Source organism: Coptis chinensis, chromosome 6 (genome assembly GCF_015680905.1).
Source record: "Coptis chinensis isolate HL-2020 chromosome 6, ASM1568090v1, whole genome shotgun sequence".
NCBI lineage: Eukaryota > Viridiplantae > Streptophyta > Magnoliopsida > Ranunculales > Ranunculaceae > Coptis > Coptis chinensis.
This window is the reverse complement of record NC_141461.1, coordinates 52,226,506-52,237,330: the sequence shown is the minus strand read 5'-3', so window position 1 is coordinate 52,237,330 and position 10,825 is coordinate 52,226,506. Positions and strand designations below refer to the sequence as shown.

General features: G+C 36.6%; 1 pseudogene across 1 annotated transcript; it reads right to left on the bottom strand.

Annotated features, from left to right (window-relative positions):
* Positions 1–3,779: 3,779 nt before the first annotated feature.
* LOC147493592 (ent-kaurenoic acid oxidase 2-like) lies at positions 3,780–6,358 on the bottom strand (annotated as a pseudogene). Its single transcript, XR_015199507.1, has 7 exons — positions 6,345–6,358; positions 4,966–5,256; positions 4,643–4,732; positions 4,473–4,551; positions 4,264–4,370; positions 4,031–4,152; positions 3,780–3,885 (listed from the first exon to the last, which is right to left on the bottom strand). The product of XR_015199507.1 is annotated as an ent-kaurenoic acid oxidase 2-like (transcript).
* Between the last annotated feature and the right edge of the window lie 4,467 nt (positions 6,359–10,825).

Genomic DNA, 10,825 nt, shown 5'->3' with positions numbered 1-10,825 from the left:
GGCAGACCAAAACTTCCAATAAGAATGGTGAGAACTAAGTGATAATGGGGCTCAACAGGAAGCTATATAGTATGTATCATCCAGAAAATGGTAGGCAACATAGTATGTATCATTCTTACTTTGGCAGACCAAAACTTCTAGTAAGAATGGTGAGAACCAAGTGATAATGGGGCTCAACAGAGTTTTAATTTGCATAGAGTTTTTTGGTGCGTACATTCACAGAGTTTTTTTGGTGCGTACATCCAAAACCAAAACTCGACTCTGACAGAACCAAAAACGCAAACCAAAACTCGACTCTGACAGAACTTGTTTCACCATAAACTTGATCAGACAGAACTTGACTCCGACAAAACCAAAACCAAAACTCGACTCCACGCAAAATCTATTAAACTGAATCCAAAAACTATTAAAATGAATCCAATTTGAATCCATAAACTGAATCCAAAAACTCTACATAATCTATATTCTCTACATAAACTGAATCCATAATCCATATTCTCTACAGACAAAAAAAGAACACAAAAATCCATACACAAAAAACAGTCAAGTTGCTTGCTTCAATTACTCGATCTACTTGAGAACTGAACACAACTACATACGAGTACTCAACTAGATACACCATCTTTTGGCATTCCCTTTACCACTAGGTGCCTTTCCTCTTGTCTGAGTTGCAGGTCCACCAGCCATTGACCTTGTCTGAGTTGCATGTCCACCACCCATCTTCTTTGGAGTTATTTTCTTTGCAGTTGTGGTATTTCTGGTCTATCTAGCCATTGACCTTGTCTGAGTTGCAGGTTGGGCTAATGATGCTCCTCTGACAGAACTTCTTGATGATGTTACTCTGACATAACTTGTTGATGATGCATTAGTTCGAGTATCCACTTCATGCATTGGATCAACTGCTGCTGGCATGGATGCAATGTTATTAGGAACTGATTCTTCAACTGGGATTGGCATAGATGCAGTGTTACTAGGAGCTGATTGCTTAACATCTGTTGAAGCAGCTAGATCAAGTGGAGCACTCCATCTACCTCTTTTCTGATTAGGAAGCAATGAACATAAATAAAGAAGAAGTTAACTTAGCTATGAATATAAATGGACACAAAAGAACATACACAAACAATTACCTTTGTGAATATGGCACCATTTGGACCAACTAAGTTTAAAACACCTCTTGGTACAATTGGATTCTTGTACTTTGTCACCTGTTAAAATGAAGAAATTAAATATCTTACATGTTTTGGTTTTCCTAATAGACCTTCAAACAACATAAAATAAATTTTAAAAAAGATTATTTACAGGTTCTAGGGGTATTTCTTTAACAACATTATCTTTGGCTTTGGCTTTCCTTTGGGGAATACTTACAGTCTCATGTATGACATCATTTATTTCCACATTCATGTAATTACTAGTCATTTCTTCATTCATAGGAGTGTCATCATTCACTTGGTTTTTCTGTAATGAAAGTTAGTGAGTACTCAAAGTAATTAAGTAACTAAAATTTAATTCAATTAAGTAACTTACAGGTGCATTTAGTATCTCTTTACATCCTATCCTGTTGTGGCCAACCTTCTTGCATCTTTGACAAGTCATTTTTCTACCTTTTCTACCTTTTCTACTAACAACATCTGCTTTCTTACTTGGTGATTCATGAAATTCCTTCCTCCTTGGCCTGCCTGACATTCTCCTATTCTTAGGTGGCAAAACTTTGCAACCTTGGTCTTTATCCAGAGATTCTCACCATTCATGGGTCTGAGAAAGTGTGAGTATGCCTTCTTATTGCTCTCAACAGAATACTAGTGTGCAACATATTTCTCAGGTTCATCTCCACTGTTAAACATTGCAACAATGGAATGACAGCAAGGAATTCCACGCTGAGTTCCCATAGTCTACAAGTACATGTCCTATGTTTCATGTCCACTATATAAGCTATCGTATCCCTTTTGATTTCAAACTGTTGGTTCCCAAAATAAAATACCTTCCAGTGCCTATATTCCAGTTTGTTTGCCTCTAACTTTTCTCTAGCTCTAGGGCATATAGTATCCTCCCATCATATCTACTCTCCTGACCATTCTTTCCGTCAACTTCATTCTAATATCTTTAAACATAGAGATTATTGGTTTACTCCTAGCTTCAACAATTGTCCCATTAAACACTTCACACATGTTGTTCTCAACAACTTCACAAGTTGAGTGAGTTACAAAAAAGGCCCTTGACCATGCAACTGGATTCTTATCCATCAAGTATGTATGTGCTGCCTGGTTCACTTTCTTTAACTTCTCCATAGTAGTATCAAATTCTTGAGGTGTACTAGCTTTATATGCCTTCCAAAAAGCAAGTTTGAGTTGCAGCCCACAATATTTTTTCTTAAAATTAGCACATGCCTTATGCTCAGCCAATGGTAGGCACAAATGTAGAGCTTCAACAAGTCCTTTCTATTGATCTGTGATAACTGTCCACCCTTATCCATCTAAAATATTCAAATCATTAAGTAATCTGTCAAGGAACCAACACCAAAAGTCTTTTGTTCTCACTCTCCACTTGTGCACATGCAATATGGGACATTTGGTTGTTCCCATCCCTTCCTAACTATACAATACAATTATAATAAAAGTATATGAGAATCAATATACAATTTCAATCCAAATTTCAATAACTTTCGACCTAAATATACAATTACAATTTCAATTTCAATATACAATCAATATACAATACAAATCCCCAAAATTTTTGACCTAAATAAACTAAGCAAAAGATAAGGGAATAACTTTGATTCTAAAAACACTTAGTGAGACAAAAGAGGGATGAAGCTTCACTCTCTGTTTTTTGTTTAACACTTTACTCTCTTTACTCTCTATTTTTTTCGATTTTTTTGGGTAATTTTTTTTTGTCTGTTCGTAACTAACTAATTGGGTTATTGGCGCTAATTAGAGAAACCCAGGTCACGTGGTTAAACACGTGAGGTCTCCGTTAGACCAATTTGACAGATTGGGATTGAAAATAGACAGATGTACTAAATTGAACCAAATTAAGAGTTCGTGGTACTAATAGGCGAGAAACAAAATACAGTTACTATTTAAAAAAAAAATGAAAGTACGTGATACTAAATAGTCATAAACTCTAAAATTTATAAAAACGGTCCTGTTCATTGAACAGGTCTAAAAATCTAGTTTTACATAAATAAATAAATAAATAAATAAGGGACACCAAACTCCATAAATCTCATTTACATAGTCAGGCGTATTGATCATTTGGCGCTGGTTCTGTCTCGTTAAAATATATTAGGGTGCGAAAAGTTCAGACACAACTGGGCCCAAATTCAAACAACAAAACTAAACGAAGAATAGGATTATACAACAAGCAACCTACAATTTTACAATACTACTGGTAAATATTTGTCATCGAAAATTTCGAGTCAAAACCATAAGTACCCGACAAGGTAAACATAAAAATTGGAAACAATAGCGAATGTCCATATAAAATGATAACCCCTCCATCCAAATAAGCCCATAACTAATATCAATCTGATAAATTCACAGTTTGGTGAGCTTTATTTATAACAAATCAATATGACAATGATATACGGCATTCACACAAAAGATGTTACTTGAATACATTATGACAAACCTGTTGTAAAATTGCATGTATAGTCGTAAAGATAACTCATAAAGAGAAATATACTATCAAGCAAGAAGATAGTCTTAATAGTTTCCTCATAAGACAACTCATAAAGAGAAATATACTATCAAGCAAGAAGATGTCTGCAAATAGTTTCCTCATTACATAGATGGTGGTGTAGCCCTCATGATTCTTGCTAGGCAATTGTCGGTGGGCCTTGTATGGGGCAAATACATCACCGGACACTTTGGGTTGAGCCTTTCTACCCTGCACGTAGATGAATAGAATCAATAAATATAACTGTTGTTCTATAGAGAAAATTATTATAAACAACAAACAATAATAATATGGTAGTATTCGGATTCGTTTTTTACTTGTAATGATTTTAAACGTTCAGTGCACTAGAACATACCGATAGTTGAGGAGAAAATAATGCATGAAAATAGCAGTCTCTAGCTTAGCTAGATCCTTTCCAGGGCATAACCTGCTTCCAGCTCCAAATGGAAGGTAAGTTCTTGCTTTTGGTGTATATCCCTGAACATATCTTGATATATTAGGATTTAGGTGGTAGAATATTATGAGCTATTGCTACATATATAATCTAGTGGTAAGAACATGTAAAACAAAAATAATCTGAGCACCTACATCCCATCTAGATGGATCAAATTTTCTCGGATCTGGGTAAACTTCAGGATCTCTGTGAACACTCCTGAGCCAAATCTCAACCTTCTAGCCCTTGGGAATGACATAACCTGTTAAAATTAAGACCCCGTTTCTAAATCTCAGTGAGATAAAATTGCACAATAAATACTATAACAATTAAGAAAAAGAAGATATACAAAATGTGAACTAACCATTCATGTTGACATCTTTTTTCGCCTCACGGAATACCACCAATGACAAACTTATAAGGCGCACAGTTTCATCAATCACCTTCACAGTTTTAGATAGCTATCTTAGTGTATTTTCTAAAGAATGACAATTATATAGTGTTATTGTAGAACGCTTGGTAACTGGCAGGTACCTTCTTAAGATAATCCATCTGTCTGATTTCCTTTAGCCTCAGTCCTTTCTGCGTTGGTAACCTGTTCTTTACAATCTGTTCTTGCTCAGCCTAAAACATGTAGAATAAGCCAGTTAGGAAGAAACATTTGCAAATCTGTACATGACTAGAACTCGTTCATTTTCATGGCTAACTTGTTTGAATCATTGGCGTTCATCAAGCCAAGTTACTCGTCGGAAAACCCATCAATACTAAGACAGAAAATTTTTCTTAGAAAAGGAGGACAATCAACCTTTTGAATCTTGTATCCAAGTCAGTCTTAGCTGGTTGGACTCTAGCATTACCTTAGCTTTTTGGAACATATCAGGATGTTCTTGCAAGAGAACAGTAGCCCACATTGTTATATGCCCAGAGGATTCATGACCCGCGTTCAAGTACATGACAAGAGTATCAATAATCTCCTCAGATCATCATTTAACTTCTTATGATTCTCGTCTTTGACATCCAGTAAGTTATCTAGCATGTCTTTCTTTGCTGGAGGACCATCTCTCGCTCGTACTGCCCTTCTTTCATTCACAACAATTGAAAATTCGACCAGCCTTTTTTGAGACTGAGAACCAAAGACACTAATCTCACTGCCAGAGAAAAAAAGAACCACTACTAAAAAAATGACATATTATGACGCTTGTTTTTTATCTATCTTGACGGCTTTGTTAAAAACTGTCAAGATAGGTGTTTTAGTAATATGTTTATGACGGCTATTACAATATTATGTCGTGTATGACACAAGCGTCACATAATTATAATAAATTTATGACGGCTATTACAATATTATGTCGTGTATGAGACAAGCGTCAAGAAAATATATTATATTTATGACAGCTGTTGCAACATTATGTCGTGTATGAGACAAGCGTCAAAAAAATATATTAAATTTATGACGGCTGTTGCAATATTATGTCGTATATGACACAAGCGTAAAAAAAATATAATAATTTTATGACGGCTGTTGCAACATTATGTCCTGTATGTCACAAGCGTCAAAAAAATATAATAATTTTATGACGGCTGTTGCAACATTATGTCGTGTATGACACAAACGTCAAAAAAATTTAATAATTTTATGACGGCTGTTGGAACATTATGTCGTGTATGACACAAGTGTCAAAAAAATATGATGGTGTTTCCTAAAACAGTCAAATTAGTAATAGAATAAACCGTCAACATTCTCACAATTTTTTGGGGACTCGCTGGGTTGGGCTGGGTTGGACCATTTATTAAACCGTCAACAAGTCAATAACCGTCAATAGACTCCTCACTTATGGAAACAGCTTTATCGAAAAAAAATATTATGGAAACAGCGATATTGAGAAATCCAAGTTTCCCTCGCGATAAAAATTCTCCCGCTCACCCCAATTATTTTTCCCTCTCGCCGGATATTAAGGGATTGATGTTAGGGTTCGCCTATTTATATTTCTTCCCTTCCATTGCAAACCCTACCAGTTACGCCTTTTTCTTTTTCTTTGTCTAGTTGGTTTCTCGCACACACACTTCCTCGCTGCGCTTAAACTTGCTTGAGAAGCTTAAACTTGCTTGAGAAGGGATCAGTCTGATTACTACTACAACAGAAGGTTTCTGAAATCTAAAAGTAAGTTTCTTTTTTCTTGTTTCAAATTTGCACGCATGTTATTGTTGTGTTTAAACTGGTTAAGTTCTGGTTTACATGCTTACTTCCATCATCTTAGTAAGTTGATACTTTCATACTGTGAATGTGTATTAATCTATGTTCATATTTATTTCGTATTTTGCCTTCTAGAAACTGAAAACACTAATGGAGAACACTAACTTCAAGAGAAACACAGTTGCACCCAACGCATTTGTATTTGACTCCACAATTAAACTTGCTGAATAAACTTCATTGAAAAAAAAATGTAGTGATTCATTTTATTTAGCGAACAGATAGGATATGCATGAATTTGTTAACTTGATCCCAACTCTTCATGGTGCAATTTTTCCCATGTACATTAGTCTTGTGAGTTTATTAATCTGTCTCGTCAAAATGCAAAACTATGATCTCTAAAAAAGCAATGTAATAGACTATAGACTAATAGATGATACCACAGAAAAACCAATCCATTAAGATGTAAAAAGGGATCCCATGTGAGTGCCAGCTTGATAAGAGCCCAAAACTGTAGTTTTAATCCTATAACAGTCATACTTTTAGACCAATTATGTGAGTAATAATTAAGAGTTAACACTGATTACGTGTTTTTATGCATTTTAGGTTTCAAAGTCCATTATGTGCAGAAATGTGCCACTTTAGTGAGATAAAGGAGCTAAGGTCGGTTACTAAGGAGTTCTGTGATTAAAGGCCAAGATTCAAGAAGACAAAGCCTTTCTAAAGCCCGGTCAAAAGCTGAAAAGTCGACGCGGGCTGAAACAGCACACAAGTCAGTAGAACTTCCGAAAGTCGTATCTTTGGACTCAGACCTTGGAATTGGGCCTACCTTATGTCAAAACGACCGACTCGGAATGCGCTTTCCAATGGTCTAAGCCTTGACCCAATCAGAGGAGCAGAAGTGGACGAAACGTCTGTTGAAGCCATCTGCAGCTGAAAAGGCCTTTTTGGACTGAAAGAATTGGGTTTTGGACCTGATTCTCTGGCCCAAAACATGGCTCCAAGCCCATGCACGATTTTTGGATCTGGACATATAAAAACAAAAGCTTAGCTCTTTGTTAATGGCAACTAGTTAGACCTAAACAATATAGATAATTCTAGATCTAGTTTAATTAATTAAATTAAGTTTTAGTTCCATTTTCAATTCTTATTTTAGATTAAGTCTTTGAATCATTTTTCTTGATTGATTAGATAAATAAAATAGTTATTTTATCAATTTCGAATTGTGTTATTTCAATCTATTAGATCTAGTTTTAATTATTGTTGGTTACCATTTCTTAGTTGTTAATTAGAATTTAATTATCGTTTAGTTTAGATTAGTAAATTTCGAATCTTTGATAATATGTTTAGTTTAGATTCATATGGGAATGATTGCGGAATGATTCAAGGCTAAAACCTCCATTAGAGGGGTTGATGAAGCCTTGATGAAAACTTAGTGGTATAGTGTAGAAGCATTGTAGAATCTATTCCAATCTAGAAGGTCGTGATTCGCCATGAGAACGGGTGGACGACCTCACATGCTAGTTAGTATTCGGTAGAAATGCCATGAACACTAGGGATTAGAACTCGAATTCTTGCCATAAGAACATGAGAATCGAGATATAAGAATCTATACTAGGTTATTAAGTTGGATTCGAGGTGGATTCAATTCCCCTCTAATCCTTTATCTAGATTCGACAACAATCGTATTTCCATAGCATTCGTAGTTAAATTCAAATAATCAATTTCATATTATATCGTAGTATAAACCCTTCGTAAAGCTCTCATTAGACTTAAGACCGACTAGTTAGATTAGAAAACATTCCATGCTAGAGCACTAGGAGTGGAACGAATTTGTTACTCCTACTCTATCTCGATAGAATTGAGAGTAGAAACTTTGATAAACTTATAGCATCGTAAGATAGTTTGTAGTTTTACTTTCGTATAGAGTTTCACCGCTTTATTTCATAGGTAAGACTATTCAATTTTATGTTTATCAATTGGCGCCGCTGCCATCTTAGTTGCACTTTAGCATTGTTTTCATAGTAGAATTAGTCAATTTTATGTCCAATTAAACCCACCCACCCTTGTTTGATTCATACTGTGGTTATCTGTTTCAGCGTCAAAAAATTCCGCCACAAAATTACACTGAGCGCGACCGCGCCTATAAGGAGCGCACCTGCGCCCTATAGTCTGGAACATGAGCGACTGCGCTAAGTCACTAGAACAAGGAGCGACCACACTTCTATGCTGAAGCGCTACCCTAAGCAAAATTTTCCGGATTTCTACAGGTTTGTTTCAAACTTCGATTTTTAAGTTTTTTCAGTGTTCTAACTTGTTATTTACACTGAACACGCGTAAACAAGACGCTATTCATAAGCGTAGCAAGGACGCTATCAGGTATTCCTTTCTTCCATACCTCGCATCTCCGTTAGAGGTTCATACTAATATATCAAGATTGTTTGGATTGTTGTCGTGTTTTAAACTTAGACTTGCATGAGATTAAGGTCCGGTGGGAGAAAACACCAAACGTAATTAACCGTCAACGTCAACAAACAAATCTATTGAGTATACTAATCACTACACCTCTAACTACTATCCCACCAACCACACCGACATAATGGTGAAGAAAGAGAGACTCCTCTCTCCTCGACTTTTACAAAGCCTTGAGCGATAGCCCTAAATCTTGCATCGTTCTAGCGGACCCAAATTGGGGATTTCGAATCCCCAAATATTTTAATTTGTTACCCGCTTTTCATGGATTAGACCATGAAAAACCTTATCAGCACGCGTAGGATTGAACAAGTCCTAACAACATTCCACCATCCTACGGTTGGTGCGAACAAATTAAACTCGTGGTATTCCCTTTCACCTTAGCCCGATAAAGGCGTCTTGGTTAACGCCCAAGCCTAACTCTCGTGGACTCGTGGGATAAACTTGTTCAACTGTTTATGGAACATTTTACCCACCCCTAAAGACGGATGAGATGCTTTCCAAGATTCATTTTTCCGGCGAATCCTCATGAATCATTTTCTCGAGGCTTGGAATCGTTTCACCGATCTGCTTATAGAGTGTCCACACCATAACCTAGCAAAAGACACGTTAGTTCGTGCCTTTTCAAAGGACTTCAACATCACCATAAAGAAGTCCTTGACATAATGAATGGGGGTAGTTTCCTAAGTAAAGGAGCCTCGGAGGCTTACAAATTTTAGAAGAACAAACTAAACGCTAATAACAATTAGGGGGAGTGATGATATCCCCGCTCGCTAGTTCTTCTTCAACAGATTCACGGCCGGGTATGTTTGAGATGAAACCCGATCCGAACTTAAAAATTTAATCGAATCTCTAACTAAAAAGGTAGAGGCTATTTCTATTCAACAAAAGCCTATCCCCTGCCATGAATGTAAACTCTAACCCATGTAATTTCTGTTTGAGTCCCCGAAGCACCCCGACTCTCTATTGTCCTCTTTATGATGAACAACAACAATTAGAGCAAGATAATGTTTGCTCTATTAATAACTATCATATTCCTAATGCCCCATGGAGACAACATCCCAACTTTAGTTGGCGAAACAATCAACAAGTTACACCTCCAGGGTTTAATAACCAAAATGTTAGGCAAGCAAACAACTATAATCAAGCTCCACCTAGGCAAGGACAGGGACAAGGTCAAGGAAATTATAATAATTATAACAACCAAGCGCAACCACGACAAGGTGTAGCACAAGGTCAGAATAATTATAATAGTTATAATACCAATAGAGGTATCGTTTCGGTTAACAATAGTAACTATCACAACCCACCCATTAATAATCAACGTGAGATAGTTCCAAATCGCACCACCCGCGTGACTACTACACCTACACAACCCGGATCGATCGGCGACGCTTTATACAAAGGTTACCCAACAACTTTTCTAATCAATGACTCAATCAAACCAACAGATCTTACAATCCATAAATCAGGGCATACAACAGTTAGCCCAAGAGAAAGCCCAACCAAAAGGCGTGTTTCTAGGACAAGCGATACCAAACCCTAAAATAACAAACACAGCCTTTGAGGTAAACGGTAATACTAGTACGGAAACGATAATAGTAGGTGACCTAAATGCCATCACCACTCTCCGCCTGGAAGAGTGGTTGACAACAAAGTAACTATGCCTATAGTTACCCCATCAAGATTCCTACACGGATATCAAACTAGATACCGGCGTAGAAACTGAAGACCCTACCACCGTAGAGGTACCCGGTTAAACAACAAACTAAGAAACGAAAAGCCAAGGTAACACATCAAGTCGAGCCATACGCTAAATATAGAGCAAAACCACCATTCCCTCGGTTAGCCATGCTAACCGGGATACAAACTTTGAGGAGATTAGGAACGTTTTCAAGAATCTAACGATAAACCTTCCTTTTCTCGAAGCTATTAAAAAACTCCCGAACCACGCTAAGTTTCTTAAAGAGTTGTGCACTACTAGGCGTAAGACCAACCTACCTAAAGACGCCTTTTTAACTGAACAATTCCCAACTTTATCCGAAAATAATGGA